The sequence below is a fragment of the Pongo abelii genome, chromosome 8 (genome assembly GCF_028885655.2).
Source record: "Pongo abelii isolate AG06213 chromosome 8, NHGRI_mPonAbe1-v2.0_pri, whole genome shotgun sequence".
Lineage (NCBI taxonomy): Eukaryota > Metazoa > Chordata > Mammalia > Primates > Hominidae > Pongo > Pongo abelii.
The window spans coordinates 128,230,444-128,254,451 of NC_071993.2; the positions used below are offsets into that span (position 1 = coordinate 128,230,444).

The 24,008-nt window shown below is 40.6% G+C and overlaps 1 long non-coding RNA gene across 1 annotated transcript in view; it reads right to left on the reverse strand.

Moving 5' to 3' along the window:
• LOC129048374 (uncharacterized) overlaps positions 1-18,558 on the reverse strand; it is a 73,881-nt gene extending 55,323 nt beyond the window's left edge. The window contains exon 1 of the long non-coding RNA XR_008510673.1: positions 18,478-18,558. This is a non-coding gene — a long non-coding RNA (uncharacterized LOC129048374). The remainder of the gene's footprint in view (positions 1-18,477) is intronic.
• Positions 18,559-24,008: the final 5,450 nt, after the last annotated feature.

Here is a 24,008-nt window from a genome sequence, read left to right on the forward strand (position 1 = left end):
TAACTGGACAAGCACTTGGAACATAATAGGTGCTCAATAAAGACTTGAGGAATAAGAGTCTCCCTGAAGGCAACATCTGCGTCTACATTGGTTGTGTAGCTCCTATATTATCCAAGGTCGTGCTTCACCATCACTTTCCTTGTCTATGAAATGGAGATTAGCATTTTGCTACATGAATTAAATGACAGAATATGTATCCAGCACTTAGCACTCTTCCAGAAATATTGGAAGCATTTAAAGATCAGGACACTTTTGTACTATTGTGATTATCGTTATTGCTATTATTTTTCTTGTTGCATACAGCAAGTGCTCATTAAATATTGATTGGCTCAATAAACAAATGCAGATGAAGTACCAAAAAGAAAACATGGGGCCAGGCGCAGTGGCTCATGCCTGTAATCCCAGCACTTTGGGAGGCCGAGGCAGGCGGATCACTTGAGGTCAGGAGTTTGGGACCAGCCTGGCCAACATGGTGAAATCCTGTCTCTACTAAAAATGCAAAAATTCGCCAGGTGTGGTGGCAGGCACCTGTAATCCCAGCTACTAGGGAGGCTGAGGCAGGAGAATTGCTTGAACCCAGGAAGTGGAGGTCACAGTGAGCCGAGATCGCACTGCACTCCAGCCTGAGTAACAGGGTGACACTCTGTCTCAAAAAAAAAAAAAAAAAAAAATCATGGTTAGTGAAGATTGTTCAGCTCTGTGCCCACAGGACAAGAAACCTTCCCTTCAAGTCTTCAATATGCATTAAATGCTGATCAGTCTGCCACAGAAGCACAGTCTTGACTTGAATCAGGGGGAGTACATAGAGACACCCGAGGATCCAGCCAGAAGATGAGCTATACGTGGCTTCTACACACAGCAGCAGTGAAACACCCTTGCAGTGGCACAGAGGGACCTGCGACCGCAGAACACTCCTCTAGGAATTTTTCTGAGGAAAAAATGATCGCTCATGAAAAACTGCCTGTTTTCCAGAGCACCGACCACACGCATTGCTCACCAGCAAATCTAGAATATTCAACTCCCTACTGGGGTTTTCTAACCCAGAGCAAAGGCCGTACTGTGCTACATTATATGCAGGGCGCTCTTTTTTTTCGTAAATTCCATCCTGGCAAGCAAGGGCTCCAGAGGCCAACACCAGGGTTTGGAGAGCTAACACTTCCTTAATTGTACCTACACAGTTTGTTGGATCCAAGCTTGCATTTGGAATCTGCTCCCATAATTACAATGGACAGTGCTGAACACACACAGGGGCTGGCAGTTGCGGTGTCCTTATCGGGCTTCTCCCAGTGTATGTGAGGCATCTCCCTCTCACCTGCCATCCACTCGATCTGTGGGACTGGGATGATAAACATGGGGCTTGAATAGCCCAGCCTCGAACCGGTGCTGGTCACAGGTGTGCATGTCTGCATTGGTGGTGGTAGCACCCGATTTGAAATATATTCATATTTTCACAATTAGTAGGGATGGGAGGGGAAATTTTTGTATAAACCCATACCAGTTCTAACACAAGTGTATCACTGGTTTTATGAAACATGAAACCACACTATTGTAGAATGTGTGCTTGCGGGATTCTTGCGGGTGAAATTGGAAACTTGTCTTGGAATAGGGTTGTCACCTGCTAATTGAGAAGGGTGTGTAAGAGGAGCTACGGTGGCAATTTGCTGTTTCATACTAACCCACAAAAGTAATAAAAATCAATGTGCAAGAACGTGTTAAGCCTTCTTTAACTTGCCTTCTGAATGAATTTTACCTGAAGAACTAAGCAAAACAAGAAGGACATTTATGAACCTTAAGGCATCTCACAATATTGGGTACTACAATAAACTCAACCTTGCTGAGGACATGCTAAAAGATACATTGTGCCTTTTCCTGACTACCCCACTACAGCCTACTCTATTTCCACTCTCTGTTTACAGAAGCAAAAAGGATCTTCTTAATTCTTTCTCTGACATTTTCATAAAACTCACAAACATGCCTCCAGCATATTTCAAAACACACTTGTACGGGAGAGCCTCAACAGTATGGTGCAAAGACAAAGAGAGCCAAGCTTGACATTGAAGACCTGAGACTGACCTTCAGTTCTGCCCTTTAATAAGAAAAAGTTTGGGAGCATTTCCCAACGTTTTTGAGCTTCAGATCCCTCGTTTATAAAATGAGGATATTTTCCTTTAAAATCCTCCTGGCACACTTGTGAGGATTAAATAAAATGAGGGATGTGAGAGAGAACTTCAAGTAGTGCCTTCCAAATCATTGCCCCAGAATTTGCAATCCTTCCTAAGTTTACAATCTTGCTTAATATTTCACGTGTTTTCTGTATCCATTACATAATTATAGTAAAATGCAATTATTTTGGCTTAGAACCAGTTGACAGAGTTGATACAAGGAGATTATAACTATGGTCCAAGATAAGAGTTCCTGCTTCATTTATGGGACATTCTTAAGTTTGCATTTGGAAGGCTGGAGCCAGTGGTGACAAGACCCAACACCTAGGCTGTGTTTATTAGGGCCTTTATAACTCAAGCGGCCTCAGTGGGGCACCCTTCGCTTTAGGAAAGGCAGGTAGAGGGTGAAAGGGCTCACACCTAGTCCCAGTGTCTTCCAGTAGAGAGTATCCTTCAGGCAATCCCAACGGGGTTAGGACCTCAGTCCACAATGTGCCCCCACCTACTTTGCTGCTCCAGGAACTTCATTTCAGCAGGTCTGGTTCCTTCCCAGAGTAAGACAAATCCTGTGTAATAAGCTCTTTCTTGCTAAACTCCCAAAAGACTGATAAATAACCAAGATGCCAATCCATGGGTTTGTAATGAGAAATGGCAAACTCTTAGCAGACTGGAATGGTCACATCAGCAGGTCAGTGCATTCCCTCACAGAAACAAGAAAATCCACACTATAATTTGATAACTGTGGAGTCAGAACAAATGAACGCAGGTATTCTTAATGCATATTCCTCACAAAAGGTACTTTGAGGCATTCTTCCCCATTCTTGAATAGCTGGAGAACTCTAGAGCACTATGGCTTGAATTGTTTGGCTAAGTCTTCTGGAAAACTTTGGGTACAGAGTAAACATGTTTTTGTCTGTTCCCCCAAACATGTGCTTGGCCTCCACTCCATGCTTGGCACTGTGCCAAGTGTTTTTCACCCTTTTCATTCAACCCTTCCAGCAATGGTATGAGGAAAGGTGTGTTGCTATCACCACGTCACATAAACTGAGGCTTACGGGAAGACACTTACCCAAGGGCATAGTAACAAGTGGCAGGGCAGGATTTAAACTCAGAGTCTAATCCTCACTCTGAGCTATGAACTTCTGCTTCTCATAATGGGCTAAATTAACATAGCCAACTTCTGGCCATGGCAACCCTTGAATCTTTGCTGGGAATTTTGGTGTTTCTGAAAGTCCTCAGTCACCTTTAATCCAACCACTTATAAAGTTGTTGATTTAAAAAATGCCTTTGTTGCCAGATATCATCTATGATACTTCTCTCCTCCATGTGTCTTCCTATAAAGAGACTCAGTCACAGACTGTTAATGTTGCAATGGACTTTTGAAATCATGTGATTTAAAAATCATTTACTCTTTACAGAAAATGAGACCCAGAGAAGTTAAGTACCTTGCCCAAGCTTTTCCTTAATACTCAACAACTGTCTATTGAGTGTCTACTAGGCACAAGGCATAAAACGTAAGTCAGTGGCAGAGTCAAGACTAGCTTTCTAATTCTTGCTCCAGCAACTATTCTTCACTCTATGCTGCAGCAGTTCCAAAAGTAATTGAGGAGCGGTTTTCTTTTTTAACCAATATGTAACCCTTCCCCTTGATAATGCAATGTAAATTGTGCCTTGGATCCAATTGCTTGCACCCTTTGTCACCATGTTAGGATCTCTATCCCTCGAGATTTCTTGGGCTGTAACAGAATCTCTCTTGCTCAATGCTCTCTGCCACATGGATGTCCCAAAGGTCGGATCCTGGTGGAATACACTGGCTGCATGTTGCAGTGAGGCCTAGGAGAAGTCTTATGTCACAATTAGTTCCTTAATATAGTTTTTAACCCATCCAACCACTCTGTAAAAATAGCTATTGGATGAGTTAAGAAATTAAAGAATTAATGAGCAGACACATCAGGGCCCAATCACTGCTTGTAGGATCCCAGATAAAGAGCTCAGACTAAAAAGCTGGTATCACCACCAATCTTGATGCAGGAAGTCTATAGATACCCCTACTGTTCTGTCCTATAGGGTAAAGCCAGCAGCAATGGCTGACTAGAACCTGTCAGCTGAGCCAAGTCTCAGCTATGGATGTATGCCCCATGGCCCATGTCCACCAGCTTTTATGCCCCAGTTTGGGGTCAAATGGTGGGATGGTGAAAGAAGAACAAGCAGGAAAAGCCACTTGCAATGAAAATGAGTAAAATCTTTGTTGTTTCATTGAGACTTGCTTTTCATGCTTTTAACCATAGAGTAGAATTTGGTCCTGTTGGCAAGTGCCTTTTGAACTACTCTTCTGAAAACGTTTTATTAAGATGCACCCAAAGATGCAGCAGGATCCTGAAGCAGCTTTTGGAGACAGTGCAGACATATTGCCATGCACTTCGGAGCTTTGACATTGCCCAAAAGCCAAGATAAATTTCAAATCCCTTCTGCTACTACTGCCTATGATATGAGGACTGGGAGAAAAGAAAAATGATGTCATTCACTTTTCATTGAGTAGATATTTATTGAGTACGTATCATATTGGAGTCACTAAGGACGTAATGATGGACACAGCACAATCCCTTTTCTCCAAGAACTCAGAGTCCTGGTGAAGCCGCCAGTACCCTAGTACACTGAACAGTGTGATGACTATGTTAAAATTTTGTTTTAGTGTGCTGCAGCAATGTCTTTCTCTAGGAAAGCGAAAGTTAAATAACATCACAGGAGGAAGTAGTGTAGTGTATTAGTTTTGTCTGTGAACTCTAGAGAGAGCTCACTGGAGTTTAATTCTCAGACCTGTGATTTCTGAGCTGTGTGAAACTGAGCATATTTACTTGAACCTTCTAAAAATCTCTGTTTCCTCATCTGTAAGATGGAGCTAATGGTAGCAATACACAGGGAGTTATTGTTAGCTTTCAATGAGCTGAGCCTCTTTAAAGTGTGTAGCACAATAATACCTGACTCGTGTTAAGAGCTTAGCCATTTTATTATTTTAATTATTAACCCAAAATCCACCTAAATTAATAAATCCACCTAAATTAATAAAATATTCTATCTAAAGAAGGAAAAAAAGAGAAAGAAAGAGGAAGGAAAGGAAGGAAGGAAGAGAACTAGGGGGAAGGGAAGGGAAGGGAGAAGGGGAAGGGAAGGCAGAAGGGGAAGAGGAAGGGAAGGGAAGAGAAGGGAAGGGAAGAGAGGGGAAGGGAAGAGAAGGGAGATGGGGAAGGGACAGAAAAGGCTATGTGCTTGGTCCTCAAATTATCCCTAAAGAAAAAAAAATTAAATAAAAACCAACTAGAAGCAAAAAGCATAATTGGTGCATGATCAAAAAACCAGAACCACCTCTTTCCTCCTTGTAGCTTTCCTGACTAACAGGCTTCCCCTCCAGCCCTTACTGAGCCTGTCTAGGGGCCACGACAGCCTCTTGCTTGTGCTCAGAGCAGTGGCCATCTGGGCACCACACATCTATTTCTCATTTCCTCTTTTGTTCTTCTTCCATGATCAGAAAAATATTTGTAAAAATGACAGTTGTTTGGCAAATGAGAAGCTCCACAAAACTTTCCAGGGCCTGGGGCATGAATGCTAAACTCTGCCATCTAACCAGCAGGTCCCCTCACAACGCTCCATATGAGGATAATTGATGTTTGTTCGTGGGCAAGTCCAGATTTGAGCATTTAAAAAAATGGAGTACCTCCTACATGTCAGATTCTATTCCAGGGCTGGAGATTGACGGCCTCTGCCCTTACATCCAAGCAAGAAAGACCCACGGTAAGCAAGAAAACAAATCCGTAGTCATTTCAGACAGCTACAAGTACGATGATGTAAGAGCAAAAGCCTGTATGTCTGTGTGGAGGGTGGGAGCTTTTTCTTGTGGGGTAGCCAGGGAAGTTCTCTGCTCAATCAACACTTGCCAGAGTCTCAGCTGGAGTCACTGTACAAGGGCTCCACAAGCCTCTGCTTTCAGCAAACGAGTAAAATTTCACTGTTAGATGGATTTCTCTCTACTCGGATTCTCAGAAAAGAAACTGATTTAAGGCAAGTCTTCATTAATGTCAACACTCATCCCTTTACAGTGCTGGATAATCAGATACATGCCATAAAGCCCCAGGGCAAATGTAACACAGAAAATAGTTAAGAAAAATAATTGTACCAAATGTGATCTCAAGCTGATAGCACCAGTAGGTCAACATAGCTTCTGCCACCTGTGGCCCCAACTTTCTCTCATGATTGTAGCGTCCCTGGGGTACTGGTCTCATCTCCTAACTGGCCTTCCATTCTTGCACACAATAACCTAAGTAATCTTTTTAAAATGCACCTCTGACAGAAACAATAAACACTGGGGATTCCAAAAGGCGGAAGGAGGGAGGGGACAAGGGTTGAAAAACTACCTATCGGGTGCTATGTTTACTACTTGGGCAATGGGGTCATTAGAAGCCCAAACCTCAGCATCATGCAATACCCATGTAACAAACCTGCATAGGTACTCCCTAAATCTGAAATTTTAAAAAGTAAACATAAAAATAAAATGCACCTCTGATCAAGCACTCTGCTGCTTAAAATCCTTAAATGGCTCCCATAACTCTTCATCTAAAGACGAGGAGCTGAAGCTGGCCCACACCCAAGGCTGATGTTCAAAATATATTAATATAACTCCCTATGTGCTTATCAGTCAAAACACAAGCCAGCCAAAAACAACCTTATGAACACACAACCCCGATACATGTATATTTACTTTAAAATTATATATATGTACTACCATCCACCCATATGTTAAATATCAGTAAGATTATTTTTTCTCATAAAAACATGCAAATAGAAGTTGTACCATTTCCTTTCCCAAGGGATTGGCATGTGCACGCCAACCATGAAAAATGACCCTCTCGTGTTAATGTATAACATAAAAATTAATGGAGACAAAAAATGTATTGTTAATTTCCATGCTGCTGATACAGTGTGCCTTACTCCATGCACTTGGACCTGAAAATTTAGTGTAAACCAAATTTTAGCAAAAGAAACTATATTGTAAACACAATGAGGGAAACTGGCTATTTTTAGGAATCTTCTTTAGGCGTCTCTTTTGTAAAGTAAATAAATACTTTGTAATTAAATCAGTTCAATACAGATTCATTTTCTCAGCTCCTACAATAATTTTTTTTTTAAAAAATAATCACCACTAGGCTGGGCATGGTGACTCACACCTGTAATCCCAACACTTTGGGAGACCAAGGAAGGTGGATCACCTTAGGTCACCTTAGGCCAGCCAACATGGTGAAACCCCATCTCTACTAACCACCCCCCCCACCCCACACACACACACACAAGAATTAGCTAAGTGTGGTGGTGGGCACCTGTAATCCCAGCTACTTGGGAGGCTGAGGCAGGAGAATTGCTTGAACCCAGGAGGCAGAAGTTGCAGAGAGCTGAGATCATGCCACTGCACTCCAGCCCGGGCGACGGAGCAAGACTCTGTCTCAAATAATAATCATAATTATAATTATGATGATTATTTATAATTGATAATAACCACTAAAATGAAGCCAACTGCCAAGAGACTCAAAAAAACAAATTATATTTCACGGCCACCTGCAATCTAATTATTTCACTATCTATCACTGTAGAATTGAAAGAAGTTATTCTCATGAACACCCTGAAGGAAGCTTTCCATTATGGTATGAATAATTAGTGAGTTCTTTTGAAAAAAATGGTGCAGGCCCAGTAGACAGGTACAATGTTTCAAAAATCCAAAGGATGGATACAGCCAGGTGCAAACAAACTTTTCGCTGTTCTCTAGACACTGGCCCCAGTTTCCCATTTCCGGCCTCTGTTTACGCCGGTTCTCACCAGAAACACCCCTCCTAGACCCATCCGTCTCTCACCCAGACGACCGCATGTAAGCAGGTACCCACACATGAGTGTGCACATACACAGACACACACGCTCCAACACACACACACACACTCCGACTCAGTCACCCAAATCCTGTCGACTTTCAAAGCCCATCTCAAACACAGTCACGGATCACACAACTGTATTTTGGTCAACAATGGACCAAATATACAATGGTGGTCCCCTAAGATGACAATAGGGTTATTTTTACTATGCTTTTTCTAAGTTTAGATCTGTTTAGATACAGAAGTAGTCACCATTGTGTTACAATTGCCTACAGTATTTAGTACAGTAACATGCTGTGTAGGTTTCTAGCCTAGAAGTAATAGGCTCTACCACGTAGCCTAGGTGTATAGTAGGCTATGCCATCTAAGTTTGTGTAAGCACACTCTGATGGTCACACAAATTGCCTACCCACACATTTCTTAGAATCCTCCCTCGATCTGTCCCAACTGAGACCAGAAATTGTGAAAATCAATTCATCTGACATCTCATATCCTTTTCTCTGAACCGTACTTAGTTAGAAAACAAATTTAAAAGTGCTGTCCTGCTTTACTCCTCCTACTAAATGCCGACCATGTTAAGATCACAGACTTTATTTTTATACATTTCCCACAGCACCTAGTTCACTGTTTTGTAAACAGCTGATCAATCTTTGTTTGGCAAATGAACAGAAAAAGACCTTAGCATCAAATAACCTTCCATCGCTGGTAACAGCCCAGGTGGTTTATGTAGTTTCTTTTTTTTTATTTTTTTTTGAGACGGAGTCTCACTCTGTCGCCGAGGCTGGAGTACAATGGCACCGTGTCAGCTCACTGCAACCTCCGTCTCCTGGGTTCAAGCAATTCTCCTGCCTCAGCCTCCAGAGTAGCTGGGATTACAGGCGTGCACCACCGTAGTTTCTGAAACTATTGTCTTTAAAGTGTAAAGTAGGTCAGCAAATCACTGACGAAAATTACATAACCATGTTATGTAAAAGCCTCAGACCGTGCAGGCGAATTTGAAAGTTTATGTTCCACTCCTGAGCTTGTCATCATAACACCTTCCTGACAGAGTTTATGATATGAGTCAGCTCTCCCGCCCAACAGTCCATCTGAGGGTCCAGGCCAGTGAGGACAGCATCGGACACTGCAGGTGGGGCCATAATTGGAGCCCCTCCATGGGAAAACTGTCACTTCCCACCTCCCATGGCAGCCTTGGCCTTTGGAGTTGCCAAGAAAGCCAGGCAAGACTTGGCTATTCAAACCCCACAACAACCAGCTTTAAAAAGTCACAATTCTAGGCCATTTATCACAAATAACGCACACTTCTATTTATAGGGTAATGAAATTTATGTGTAAATCTCAATTTTATTTTATCTTTTTTTTTTTTTCTGAGACAAAGTCTCACTCTGTCACCCAGACTGGAGTGCAGTGGCATGATCTCAGCTTACATCCTCCACCTCTCGGGTTCAAGCAATTCTCAAGCCTCATCCACCAGAATAGCTGGAATTACAGGCATGCACCACCATACCCGGCTAATTTTTGTATTTTTAGTAAAGACAGGGTTTTGCCGTGTTGGCCTGACTGGTCTTGAACTCTTGACCTCAAGCGATCCACCCGACTTGGCCTCCCAAAGAGCTGGGATTATAGGTGTAAGCCACCGCACCCAGCCTAAACCTCAATTTTAAAATGAGTTCAACCAAGGAATGACTAAGATGCATTCTATAGCTAAAATTATTCTTCTATGCATCCCCCAAGACTGTGATACTGACAATTATTACAATCTTATCTATGGCCATTTGTAAATAAAAAGAATAATACTTCCCCTCAAAAAATAAAACAGATGGGATAAGGGGAGGGAAAAAGGGAGAGGTTCTAATGGTCACAGCTAGATCTTTTAGGTGGTTGATTAGATGCCTCTTTTTATCAGTGACAACTCGAAGTTTTTGTGAAAAGTAAATTTCAAAATCTGCTAGAATCACTGTTTCAGCATCAACTCCCAGATAAGTTGTGTTTATTTTGCTTTTTTAAACAATTATGATGATAATAAGGTGAGCTGTACTATAGATACCTGAATATATATATACACGCACACTTACACACACACATATACTTTTTTTTTTTGAGACGGAGTCTTGCTCTGTCACCCAGGCTGGAGTGCAGCGGTGCAATCTCGGTTCCCTGCAACCTCCACTTCCCGTGTTCAAGCGATTCTCCTGCCTAAGCCTCCCAAGTAGCTGGGATTACAGGTGCCTGCCACCACGCCCAGCTAATTTTTGTATTTCTAGTAGAGACGGGGTTTCGCCATGTTGGCCAGGCTGGTCCTGAACTCCTGACCTAAAGTGATCCATCCTCCTCGTTCTCCCAAAGTGCTGGGATTGCACATGTGAGCCACAGTACCCAGACTTGAATATATATTTTTTAAGTCAAAGTTCAGCTATCCTTCAAGGAAATTTGAAAGTCCAAATTATTTTTGATGATGATGAATTATACTTGGATAAAACCTACCCTCTACTTTTAACTTTTTATTATGGAAGATTTAAATGTCTACAAAAATAGGAAGAGTAGCTTAGTGAACGTGGAGGTACTGTATCAAGCTTCAGAAATTTTCAATTTACAGCCAATCCTGTTTACCTATACTCCACATAGCTCTCTCCCCTACTCATATTTTGAAGTAAATCACAGATATTATATCAATTTGTCTATAAGCCAGGTGCAGTGGCTCAAGCCTCTAATCTCAGCTACTTGGTAGGCTGAGGTAGAAGGATCACTTCAGGCCAGGAGTTTGAGACCAGTTTGGGCAACATAGTAAGACTCTGTCTCTAATAAATAAATAAAATAAAATTTAAAAAAATTAGCTGGGCATGGTGGCATATGCCTGTAGTCCCAGCCACCCAGGAGGCTGAAGCAGGAGGATTGCTTGAGCCCAGGAGGTCAAGAATGCAGTGAGCTATGATAACACCACTGAACTCCATCCTGAAGGGCAAATCCTATCTCTAAAACAACAACAGCAAAAGGATTCTGCACAGCAATTTATCTATAAATATCTATATATTTATAGATAATTTAGATATTTATAAATATCTATATATTTATAGATAATTTAGATATTTATAAATATCTAAATTATAATTATAAATATCTAAATTATAGATATTTATAGATATATGTATTTATATAGATATATATTTATGGATATAGATATTTTATATATCTATAGATATAATTAAATATAGATCTATAAATATAGCAATTTATCTATAAATATAGATATATAGATATATCTATAAATATAGATATAGCAATTTATCTATAAATATCCCAATATGTATATCTACAATATAAGGATACTAAAAAAAACCTCAATAATATCACCACACCTAATTCTTATGTTGTTAAGAATTAACAATTCCTTAGTATCTTAATATTGCCAAGTATTTAGACCATATTCCAGTGTTCACATTTCCTTGATTATCTCAAACATTTTTAAATTGTTTGTTCAAAGAAGGTTTCAAATTAGGTCCATACAATGAGACTAAATTGGTCGGTAGTCTGTAAAGGCTTTTTAAAATATATATGTTCCTCCTTATCTCTCTTTTTTTATATCTTTGTAATTTTTTTTGTTGAAGAAACTGGGTCACTTATCGTGTAGAATTTCCCATAGTCTGCACTTTGCTGATTCCATCCCTGAGGAATTAACCTGTTCCTCTGGACCCTGTACTTCCTGTAGTTGGCAGTTGGATCTAGGCTCTGGATCAGATTCAAGTCTGATTGCTTTGTAAGACCACTTCATGAGTACAGCTGTGTTCTTCCATCATTCGGGTTGCTTCTCTGTTTGTGATGTTTGCAGCCATTGATGATCACTGCCTAGATCCATTAATTCATTAAGGTCTGCAAAATGGCCCTCTCTAATCCACTTTGTCTCCCAGGTAGGAACCTCTGAAGCTGAGGATGTATTCTCGCTGGCTTCATTATTGTCATCATTCCTCTTCGTGACCTATTACACATTTCTGAAGAGAAACTCCTCTCACCAGCTCTTTTGTTTCCTAAGGTAGGGTTCTTATAGAAACAAGATATGCTTTCTTCTTTCTTTCATTTACCAATTTTCAAACTAATGAGTTGTACCCTAGCATTCTGCAAGAGTGACTGATGATTTTCCTAGCACCATTTGGAACTCATGGATTAAAACACATTTGATGTGTTTCAATCCCTCTTAGTTTTTATCTTTATTGATGTTGAAATATTTGCCCTGAGGGAGCTTTTGCAAGTTGTCTCCTGAGTCTTTTTGCATGTTTCTTCTAGTCTTTGATAGCTTTTTGGCTTTCAGTTATGACAATTGCTCCAGGCTCACCTTGTTTATTTCCTCCCAGACCTGGAATCCACCATCTTGCCAAGAAGCTTTGGTTCCGTCCAGTAGAACCACAACCTGGGTGATGGATGTTCCCATTGCAACTGGTTTGGTCATTCTTTCCAGGCCTTTTGAGTGGACAGGCCTTGAGAAAAATCTATCAAGTTCATACTGATACTCCTCATTCAAAATCAAGACTGTAAGATTTTACCTAAATTCCTTGATCTTAATCTGTATCTACAAAAATCCCATTTTTCAGTGACATCAATATAATTATTCATTTGCTTTATCCCACACACCATACTTAGAACAATAGCAGAATAATAATATAAGCATTAGCACCAAAATATGATTACTAAAAATAGTTTAATATTTTTTTGAAGTTCTTTTTATCCTAAGGGTGTATACTCACCAGGGACATGCAGTCAAGTTATCTTATTTAAAAGTCACTTGGAGCAGTTCCTGTCTCTGCTTATGCCATCAGCTCAATCCAGAGTTAGGTTTATTTGTTTCATTTTATTATCAGCTTTTAGAGACTACCTTTTAAAATTTTAGTGTTATAATTTGGCTTCATAATTATGTAAAACATTTGTATGATTCCAAAACCAAATTTGAAACTCAAAATGTAAGTAACAAGGCTAGCTTTCATCTCTGAACTCTCCACACTATTCCTTTTTTCCTCAAAAATAACTTATTTTAAAACTACCTTTTATTCTTCCTTTTTAATATAAGCAAATCATATATGTGATTATATATTTATGTGTGTATATAATATATATATCATGTATGTGATTATATACATGAGATTATATATGTGTGCATATATGTATGTATATATAATCATACACACACACACATATATATTCCCTTTCTTTGATAAATAACAGCAGACCATTCTTTTTTCTGCCTTGGATTCACTTAACATGCCTTGGAAGTCACTCCACAGCTATCACAGGGTTCATCCTCATTTCTTTTCATAGCTGCATAGTACATACTTAATCCTGTAGCTGTCCTATAGTTTATTTAACCTGTTCCTTACTGGTGGACATTTGGGTTGTTTTCAGTCATCTGCTCTTATAAAAAGTGCTGTGATGAATAGTCTGTGTATCTGTCTTTTCATATTTTTGCCAAGGTATCTTGGCAATTCCTAGAAGTGGCATTGCTGGGTCATAGGGTAAATGCCCATGTGGTTTTGCTAGATAGTGCCAGTCTCCTCCCTGGGATTATCCCATTTCATATTCCTCCCAGAATTGAATGAGAGGGCCTGTTTCCCCATAGGTCTGCCAATAGAACATGTTGTCAACCTTTGGGGTTTTGACATCCGATAGGTGAGAAATGGTACGTTGGTACAGTTTTTATTTTACATTTATCTTATTATTAATGAAGTTGATTATCTTTTCATACTCTTAAGAGAGATGGCCAGGCATGGTGGCTCACGCCTGTAATCCCAGCACCTTGGGAGGCCGAGGCAGGCAAATCACTTGAGGTCAGGAATTCGAGACCAGCCTGACCAACATGGTGAAAGCCCATCTCTACTAAAAATACAAAAATTAGCTGGGCGTGGTGGTGGGTGCCTATAAGCCCACCTACTCAGAAGGCTGAGGCAGGAGAATTGCTTGAACCTGGGAGGTGGAGGTTGCAGTGAGCTGAGATCGCACCACTGCACTCTAGCCTGGGTGACAGAGTGAGACTCCATCTCAAAAAAAAAAAAAAAAAAAAAAAAGAGAGAGAGAGACATTTGGATTTTCTTCTTCTGTCAATTATTTGCTTATATTTCTAACCCATTTTTCTACAGAAAGATTTGCCCTAAGGGGGCAAATATTTGAACATCAATAAATATACTATCCTTAGTTTATTTTTCTACAGAATTGTTGTAGTTTTTCTCCTCCATTTTAAGGAGCTTTTTCAAATACATTAGGGCTACTAACAATTTGTCTCTAATATAAGCTGTGAATATTGTTTTTCCTAGTTTGTCATTTGTCTTATCTTACTCATGGTGGTTTTTACTTTTTGTTGTTGTTGATTTTTTTGTCATACGAAGTTTTTTTTATTTCAATACAACCAAATTTTTCAATCTTTTCCCTTACCATGTCTGGATTTGAGCCGTAATTCAGAAAGCTTCACAATCTCCAAGGATAGAAAGCCATTTGCCAATATTTTCTTATGTTTACAGTTTCAGTTTTTACATTTAAATCTCTTATCTACTTGGAATTTAACCCAGTATACAGAGAAACAGGTCCGATTTTGTCTTTTTTCCAGTTGCTATCTACTTATCCCAACACCCCTTGCAGAGAAGTTCATTCCCCCACCAATTTGCAATGCCACCTTTCTCATCTACAAGTCTCCATGTGCAAGTCGGGCTATTTCTGGGTCTTCTACTTTGCTTTGTCAGTCTGCCTATTCACATGCCTGTACCAACCTGTTTTGATAACAGAGGTTTTCCAGTATGTTTAGATGTCTGGTGGGACTTTTTCTTACTGCACTTTCTTTTCAGAGTTTTCTTGGCTTCCAAACAAATTTGTCTGGCTTCCAAGTGGAATTTTTGCCTATTGCTCAATTTTCCAAAAAAAAATTGACACCTGTTTGACTTCATTGACGACCCAAGTTGGCTGCTTGGTCACAGAGCCTGGAACACAGTAGGTGTTCAAAAAATGTCAATAGACGTGAAGTGCCTGGAGATCTTTGGCTGGAGGTTAGCATACCATCTCAACACCCCACAGCAAATGTTAATCCTTGATGATGATTCTACAAAGAGTTTAATCCCAATTACTTCAGTATAACTGAAAACAAGACTGGTTAATAATACTTAAGAATTTTTTTAAAATAGAAAAATAATACCCTTCACATTGGTGTGCCTCCAATGAGGCAGTTTACTAGACTTTGAGGGATTCTTTTCACTCAGTGCTCTTTTAAATGTTTTGAATGTGTGTTACATGCATGGATTGTTTACATAATCACTCAACAAATTTCATGTCATTCATTAATCAAAGTTACTGCATCTCAGTTAATTCAGGTGGGAAATTTCTTTCTCGTGTACTCTACGCATATGACATTTGGGACACTTGGCATCTGGTGTAGAGGGAACCACAGGCTTCTATCTGGGGTAGCCTGTGGGTGACCAGGTCTGGGCCTAATATCTTGGCTTTTGCATCGTTTTGTATTTTTTAAGAACATAATGTCCTAGGAAAACAAGGGAAAGAACAGCTCCTTTCTTTAATAAATGATTCAAATGTTGGAAATGGGGAAAACATGGCACAAAGGAGCACATTTTCCAGGTTGTGACTTTTCTACTGGAGAAGCCCATGTCAACCAACACAGCCTTGGTTAAGCGTAACCCGCCCTGGTTCTACTGGGCTAATCTGGTGTGCTGGGTTTGGATAATGGACCTGTGTCAAATGAAGCCAAGAAAATCCAGGCTCACTTAAAGGTCCAAATGGAAACGAGAAGTCTCGGAAGCCTCTGTGGATATGCGTCTTACCAACAGACAGACTCTTAGGTTTGACCCTGTGCAATCCTCCTAATAAAACAGAAGGACTCAGAGATCAGCAGATGTGTCAAAGGTCCACTGATGGTCTGGTGGTGCTTAGTACTCATCTCACCAATGTATATTCAGACTTAGCAAAATGCTTTTAGTGGAGGCCCAGATTGAAACCCTGACTCAGTTTACTAGCCGCAGAAACTTGAGCCTATCTGAGACTCAATCAAGATAATAAAATTAAAAGGAGTAAAGAATATTAGGCACACAAGTGCTCAGAACAGTAGCCAGCATTAACTATCCTTAGTATAATATAGCTTTCAGAACTCTGTCAAAAGTGCTCTTTATCATAAGAGAAAATGGGGCCCATCTTTACCCCAACTTAAAGCATTATCTAGTCTCATTTCAAGCTTTGAAGAGATGAGTAAACTCTCCTCTCCATTTTCCTCCATGGTCACAATCGATAGTGTTTTCAATTGAGAAGATATGAGTTTACCTAAGTGTGTGTGCAAAAGCCCAGTTGGAAATGGCAATGATGCATTACAGTACTCCATCCATCTGTTCCAAGAGACTGAAAGCTTTCTCTTCCTGGCAGATGGTTGGGATCCTGATACCTACGTGCATGAGAAGCCACTCCAGAATGCCAGCCGACATTTGCGTGCAGAGACGTTGCCTGTGGAGCTGTCTCCAGAAGAGGATGCAGCTGCAGGTACATGAGGACCACACTCCCCCTCCCAAGCCTAATGTTCCCTACATGGCAGCGCACTGAGCGTTGGCAATGCAAAAACCACTTCTCAATTACTCATAATTGAGTTGCAGAAAGAGATTATTCTTTGCTGAAACTTGACTTCTTATCCTGGAAGCAGGTTTTTCTCATTTGGGATGGGAGGGGGACAAATTATATTAAAATTTGCTGGAAAATTTTGCTTGGAACAAGGCACAAAAATGTTCCTTGGAGGTTGCAGATGCCTCAGTTGTCATTCTTTAACAAAATCAGGGCTCTCTTTGTAAAAACAAACACAACCCAGGCATGTTCACTCTCTTTGGAATGTATCCGTGGTGCTAAATTAGATTTTTTGAATACCCTCACCACTGGCCCCAAGGTTGTGCATGGCTATTGCTGACTCTACAACAGAGGAATTAAAGGCTAAATTTATTCTGCTGACTCCCTGGTTCTCTGCTTATCCACAGGGCACAGGGATTCATTTTGGAAAATCCTAGAGATTACACACAGGCTTTCTTCCAGGGATAAGTTAAAGAATTTAGGAAACACCCGGGCTTGTGTCTTAACACACTTGAAAAAAAAAACATGTCTTATAAGGTGTCCCAGTGACCCAAAATAGGTAAAACACCTCCCAAGGAAGCACTTTTCTGTAAAATCTGGTTCTTTAACCCCTGTGCCTCTTCCCATTCTCAAAACTGCACAAGAAGCAGCATGCCCAAGGTTCTAGCCCAAATTGACATTGCATTAACATTGTCAAAACATTAATGGAAAGTGTCCCAGGAAGGACTAGTGAGATTTCTTCTACCCCATTGTTGCTGACTCTGACTTCCTGGTTCCATTAAGATTCCAAAGGGGAGGAGAAACTTGATGCTTACCTCAGGGAATTCTCTGAGTATGAAACCTTAACTGAACCCTTCTGAGATCAGGAAGAGCTCATATCCAGAAGCTGTAACCCCTCTCCTGGACAGACAGGCTTGCAGGGAGCCCCAGCTCTGTCCACAGGAGCCTTGACCTGTGACCTGACTCTAGACTTGGGACCCCCCTCTCCAAGAGGCAGGGAGGGCAGACCTCCCAAAGCACAGGGTTCCATCCAGGGCTCTTTATAATTTCTAAGGCTGCCCTCTAAAACCTACTCCTTTGCTTCCCTTTATCTTCCCCTCCATCAATTCCCTTCCCTCCTATTTCCAAAAACCATAACCATAACCAAATTTGGCCTGATTCTTTAACCTATAAACCTAAAAATTCAGAAATCAGGCAGCTCTAACATTCTTGAATTGTGCCTTATGATACTTTAGTTATTGCTGTTGTTGTCATTTTGTTTGTTAGAAGAATACTTTGCTATGTAGGTGAATTTAAAAAGTGACCCTGGACCATTATATTTCATTATAAAATACAGCGGCATAAGGCCCTCTCCAAAAGACATGCTACAGCTCCTGCCTTGTTGATTTAACCATATAAACCTGTGAGGAGCATGAGCACACATCCAAATAGACATATCTCACATGAACATGCTAAACAGAGACATGGCGCAGGAGCTATGTGGGGCCTTGGGCTGAACCAGCAGTTAGAGCATACAAAATACCACTACAGACAAACTACAGATAAGTTTTAGAAAGTCTAGTTGATACTACATGAGCAAGCCAGTGAAAAGAAATAATTGCCTGTAGCAACACAGGATACAAAATATATTTTTAGAATAGGGTCTTAAAAGTGTTAGGACATTAAGGATTCTAAGGAAATCTGGTCTGTATCAGTGAAAATAATTTTGAAAACCGAGGAAAATGCTGAAGTCCAATGTAAAGGAAAGGGTGGAAGGGGCAAGTAATTGACAGGTTTCCTGGTGGCTGTGCACCTGCGGAGCACTTGCTCACCTCACTCACCTCACTCGGTGCTTTTCCAGCCATGTTTTATTTCCTTTGCAGTCCTCAGCACCCACCGAATGACCCCTGATAATAGCAATGGCCAGCGTTTCTCTGATGCTCTGCTAATTCCACACGTGACCTCATCTGAGCCTCACAATGACCCTATGAGGTAAGGATTATTGTCTCCCATTTTACAGAGAAGGAAACTGAGACCCAAGTGGTACGCAAGTGTCCCTTGGATACCTACCACTAAGGGACACAGCAGAAGCTCCACCCCACTTGGTGACTCTCAGTGACAAGCCCTCCCTACCTGGCCATAGCACCTCATGTGGTATAAAGCTCTGTCACCAAAAGCGTATGGAAAACACTCACACGAGTAAAACCAAATATCCACTTGCATTGTCCAAAATGACATCCAGCATTGAGATGCCAGGAAATATTCCTAGACACACATAGGTTGTCCATTCTTCATTCAGCAGTTTAGAGACAAAGGCATAATTAGGCCCATCTGTAAATAAAGTGAGTCCCTGACACAGGACACAAATAAAGTGCTTCACTGTCTTTTGTCCACATTTGTATTTTTCTGACAATGTTAGTTTTGTGTTTTGAAATGTATTCATTCTTGGGTCACCGGGGGAAGGCTGAATTGGAGATTATGAATGCATTATGAATGCATTTGGACTGAGCCTCATCTTTGCTGGAGATTTAGAAATCTGGTTTGTAGTTTGAGGTCTTGGAACACCATTGCATTTCCAGCACTGTCTTTATGTGAACAGGTCTGTCTTTAAGCCAATGACTATTTTGCTCAATTTAAAAGGGGAAAAATAATCTTGAGTAGGGCAAAAAACAAGGGCCGCACATATGATTTGAATTACAGTCAGATAATCACCATTCATGACCAGTCCAAGCTGGAAGGAAAGCTTGAATTTCTCCTCAGAGACATTTCCCGACTTAACTTTTAACAAGGGCTACAACTGAGTGTGGCCTTTAAGTGAAAACTAAAGAAGTTCAAACTATTTAAGGCCTTTACTGACTTCTCCAGCCTGCTATGAAATTAGTGTTTTTGGAAGAAGATCATTTATGAGTTTCATTGGAAGCAGAAAAAAAAAAAAAAAAAAAAAAAAAACCTCCTTTACTCCTCAACTCCCTCAAAAAACATTCTAACGACAGTTTTTTTCAAATAAATTTTCCAAGCAACAGCGCTGAGCACTGCTCCTCACCTTCTCTGTTTGAGGAACTTACATCAAAATCTGAACGTGTACTCTGAAGGTTTTCTTCCTCACTGGATTCCAAGATGACTAGAAGTTCATCCTAACCTGTGAATGCTTGGGAGTTGTTCGGCACACAAAAAGCTATGGGGTAAACAGTATATTCTGTGCCTCAAAATCCTAACAACATACATGTTTCCTCCAGCCACAGTTTCTTCTCAGAAGCTCAGTTACCTTTCAGAGACAAGGAATGAAAACCAAAGATCCATCTGCAATGGATGGCATCAGGCAAGAAGCCCCACAACAGTGCTTGTTTTGTGGGCAGCACGGATTTGGGCTGTGGCAGAATCATCTGGGGAACTGTAAAAAATATCCCAGTGCCCAAGCCATATCCAGGCCAGTCACATCTAAATCTCTGGGGATTCCATTGTCCTAGCGAACAGGTTCTGGGCTCTGGAGTCGGCAAAGTCTGGTTCCTATCTTAATTTTCCTGCTTACTGTTTTTCAGACAAGTTACTTAACCCCTCTGAGCTTAGGTTTCCCCTTATTTAAAAGAAAAAAAAAGCTAAAGATGTCCACTTTATGAGATTAAAATGAGATATAACATTGGTGAACATACTGTCTGGCTTTAAGTGATCCATAAATGTGTGATAACTTAATGTTTAGAAAGTTACCAATGTTTTCCCCCAGAATTTCCATCTCCTATCCTCAATCTTTGCCTTTCCTGCAAAAGCGTACATAATTTGAGGAAGGAAAGGGGATAATGATATAGATAGAGGATTAAGGAGGACATATCATGAATCGAATAGAATTATGTTCCCTCAAGAATAGAATAGGACCTCCTGAGGACCGGGGGGGCAGATAAGAGGGAAAAAGTCAGCAGGATGCAAGGATAAAGTCCCCAACCTAGACCCCTGATCAAGTCCTAGGAAGGAATCGATTCCCAGTTATGCTTGTGGGATCCAACAGCAGGGGACACCTGTGACTCATTTTCTAGGAATAGCTCCAAAAGGAAAAAAAAAAAAAAAAAGTGTGGAATTTCTAGGTAGATGGGGACTTAGCCTCATAAGTTTTCTATTCTTCAAATGCCTTACAAGCCACAAAATGATCCCTTTGCAGTATGAAAGCAGCAGAGAGCCCCTGGACCTGAGGTGGCCTTGCAGATGAGAATTCAGGTAAAGGAGCTAAGGCTACAGCGACTGGTGACCAACAGCCAGCCCAAATGAGGAAGGAATTAGCGGTTACTAGTGTGGAGAGATGGCATCAAGGAATGAACATGCCCACCTACACCCCCTGGGCTAGTGCTCCCTCATCAGCTCCTTAGACAAAATCCAGGGTAAATTAGATGAACCTGAACAGGGAAAAGTAAAGAAGCTGTATCTCTCACGCTCAGTGTTGTGACCTGAGCCTCATACTTGAGGCTCGAGCTATCAGTGTTATGGTTGTTTTTTTTCCTCAACAATTTTCGGGTTATGATGCCTCCATTGTGCAATAGGCCTCAGGAGAGGAGATTTACATAATCGTCGTGCAAGAGTCAGAGAAAACAAAATGGACAAGAGGAATTGTTCCTGCCACATGAGGGCCTCACAGCTGAACTGCGATAAATCAGCTCAGCAGTCACTGAGTCCTTTTATGGTCTCTAGTAGAACTAAGATCCAAGATAACTACGCTAAGCCTAGCTCCTAACAAGCCCTCCCAGCAAGATAAAGAATGAGTATCTGGTCAACCAAAGAGGTAATTCTGATTACAAAACAACAACTAGGCTTTCTGGTTCTTTTCCCTCAATTGATGTATTTGATCAAACCACATAGTTCTAACCAATAACCTGGGGCTCTCTGATTGGCCCTGCTTCCAGGCTTAGGGTATGTCTTACCATAATGTATAAAATAAAGTTGCATACTAAAGTTAACAACTTCTGAAATGCAGCTATAACAATTATGTGATTACTATGTTACCTCGAATTAACATGTGGCCCATAATCTTTTGATATTACAAAACTTGACTGTGCCATGAGATCTAACGAGTTTCATTTAATAGGAAGAGTTATTTGGTAATGTTACATACCAGTTCGTTGTTCAAAACATTTATGGGGATTTAACGCTATGAAGCAGATAAACAAGTGTTCCCCAGCTGCTAAATCTCACTTCATATATTTTAAACAATCCACTGTACTTGTGATTTCTGAAATGTGAAAAGATGTCACATCCAATGCACGTTTTTAAAATGTTACTTCTGAAGCTGCATCTGCTTCACATCGCCTGTTCAAAGTTTTCCATTTTCCTCTGGGGTTACTTAATGATCATATTAGAATGGACAAAAGTCAAAGACTGCGTCCATTATCTGAAATGTAGGCCTTGATATTGTACACTTACCTAATTTAAAAAAAAAGAGAGACAGAGAGATCTGAAACACTGGGAAATGTGTCAACCAGGCAGTGAAGCTGTGAGGATTAACAAAGTCAAATTTACAAAGTAAAATCAGGTTCTCACATGAAAGAGGGAGGCGTGGAGGAACTGTTAAAGCTATATTATTACTCTAAAGTGACTGGGTCACCCACTGAACTTTGTGCAATTTTTCAAGCTGTTCTGAAATGACGAATATGGCATGTAGTATATAATACACTGAAATGTGTTGAAACTTTGGATAACATTCCCGGTTTAATATTTAAAACACTTGGTCAGCGAGAACACACTACAGAGCCATTTCACCGCTCCGTGCATTGCACTTTCACAATCTCCCATCTCATTTCATTCCACAAGTTTGGAAATCTTGCCTCCCTCCCTACGTTTCAAACAGCCCCGTCTTGCCAGCTTATTTTACAAAAAAGAAAATTAAAGCAAACCATCAATGAGAACATAGTTCTATGAAACAAAGAGAATGGTGCTGTGTTTGACATCCTTACTGGTCTCCCAGAATTTGTTCTGTGTTTTGGTTAGCTGAATATGCTTGGCGCCCCAGGAGTCTGGCAGCATGGTTAATATCATGAACAAAAAAAGGATTTAAAAAATTCAGTTTGTATTTGGGGCTCTTTTTGAGAAAAAAGAATGGATTACATAAGCAGACGCTTGAGATAGCTATTGTTTTTTTTTTGAGACGGAGTCTCACTCTGGGCGCGATCTTGGCTCACTGCAAGCTCTGCCTCCCAGGTTCACACCATTCTCCTGTCTCAGCCTCCCAAGTAGCCAGAACTACAGGCACCTGCCACCACGCCCAGATAATTTTTTGTATTTTTTAGTAGAGACGGGGTTTCACCGTGTTAGGCAGGATGGTCTTGATTTCCTGACCTCATGATCCACCTGCCTCGGCCTCCCAAAGTGCTGGGATTACAGGCATGAGCCACTGCACCCAGCCAATAATTATTGTTCTTTTGCAATTATACACCATGTGTGCCCCAAGAAGCCTAGGCCTCCTTAGAAGCAACAAAATGAAGGTGATGTCAACATATCCGAAAGCAAAGAGGCCACCTGGCAAGTAGCCAGCTAATTTGACCAATGTAAATAACGCACTGGCATAACTTACACTCTAAAAATAGTTCAGAATAACTGCAGACTGTGGTCAACCTCCCAAATATTATGGAATGCAAGTAGAATTTCCGGAGCCTGAATTTAAAGATGGCAGCTTAAAGAAGTATTTGAGACCCTTCAAGCAACAATTGGATTTTCATTTGAATGAATGACGTGAACTATTCTAAAGCAATAGATAATATTGGCTAAAAGGCAAGATGTTTTTAATTAAAGAACAGTAAGAGATAGTAAATGAAGAAAAAAATCTGCCTACCTGGGAAGAAGTTCAACAAGCAGTGATTGAAAGAATGAATTCATTTTTTTCAATATAAGCTCTTTAGAATCAGTTCATGAGGCCCAGAAAAAAATTGGCCACCATATATTTTTACTTAAAACTTCATTACCCAAGCTGATGACCACCTCATTCACCCAGTTTTTTCCTTGTGATTTCTGGTAGGTCGCCCAAAATCCAATGCGCCATCAGAAAGCTGTGCTGTGTTCCCAATAAGGTTGGTTTTAACATCATAGATTCTGAGGATAATTCTCAAAAAGAAATGGCTATATCTATAGAATAAGTGAGGCTTTGTCACAGGTTACAATTTGGAGGAGTTCAAAATTCTTTGGTTTATACTTTTAGAGTCATATCTCACTAATTTACCAATGAATAAAACTATCAGGTGATGGTATTCTCTTTGTGAGGGGAAATTCTCCCTCTTTCTTTTCTTGACCCATGGCACTCTTGTTAGCAAAGTATGGTCCATACACACAGAGCAAACATGCATCCCGCCTTCTTGCTGACCAAGTTACACAGTCTACATGCTTCATCCATCCACAGCCC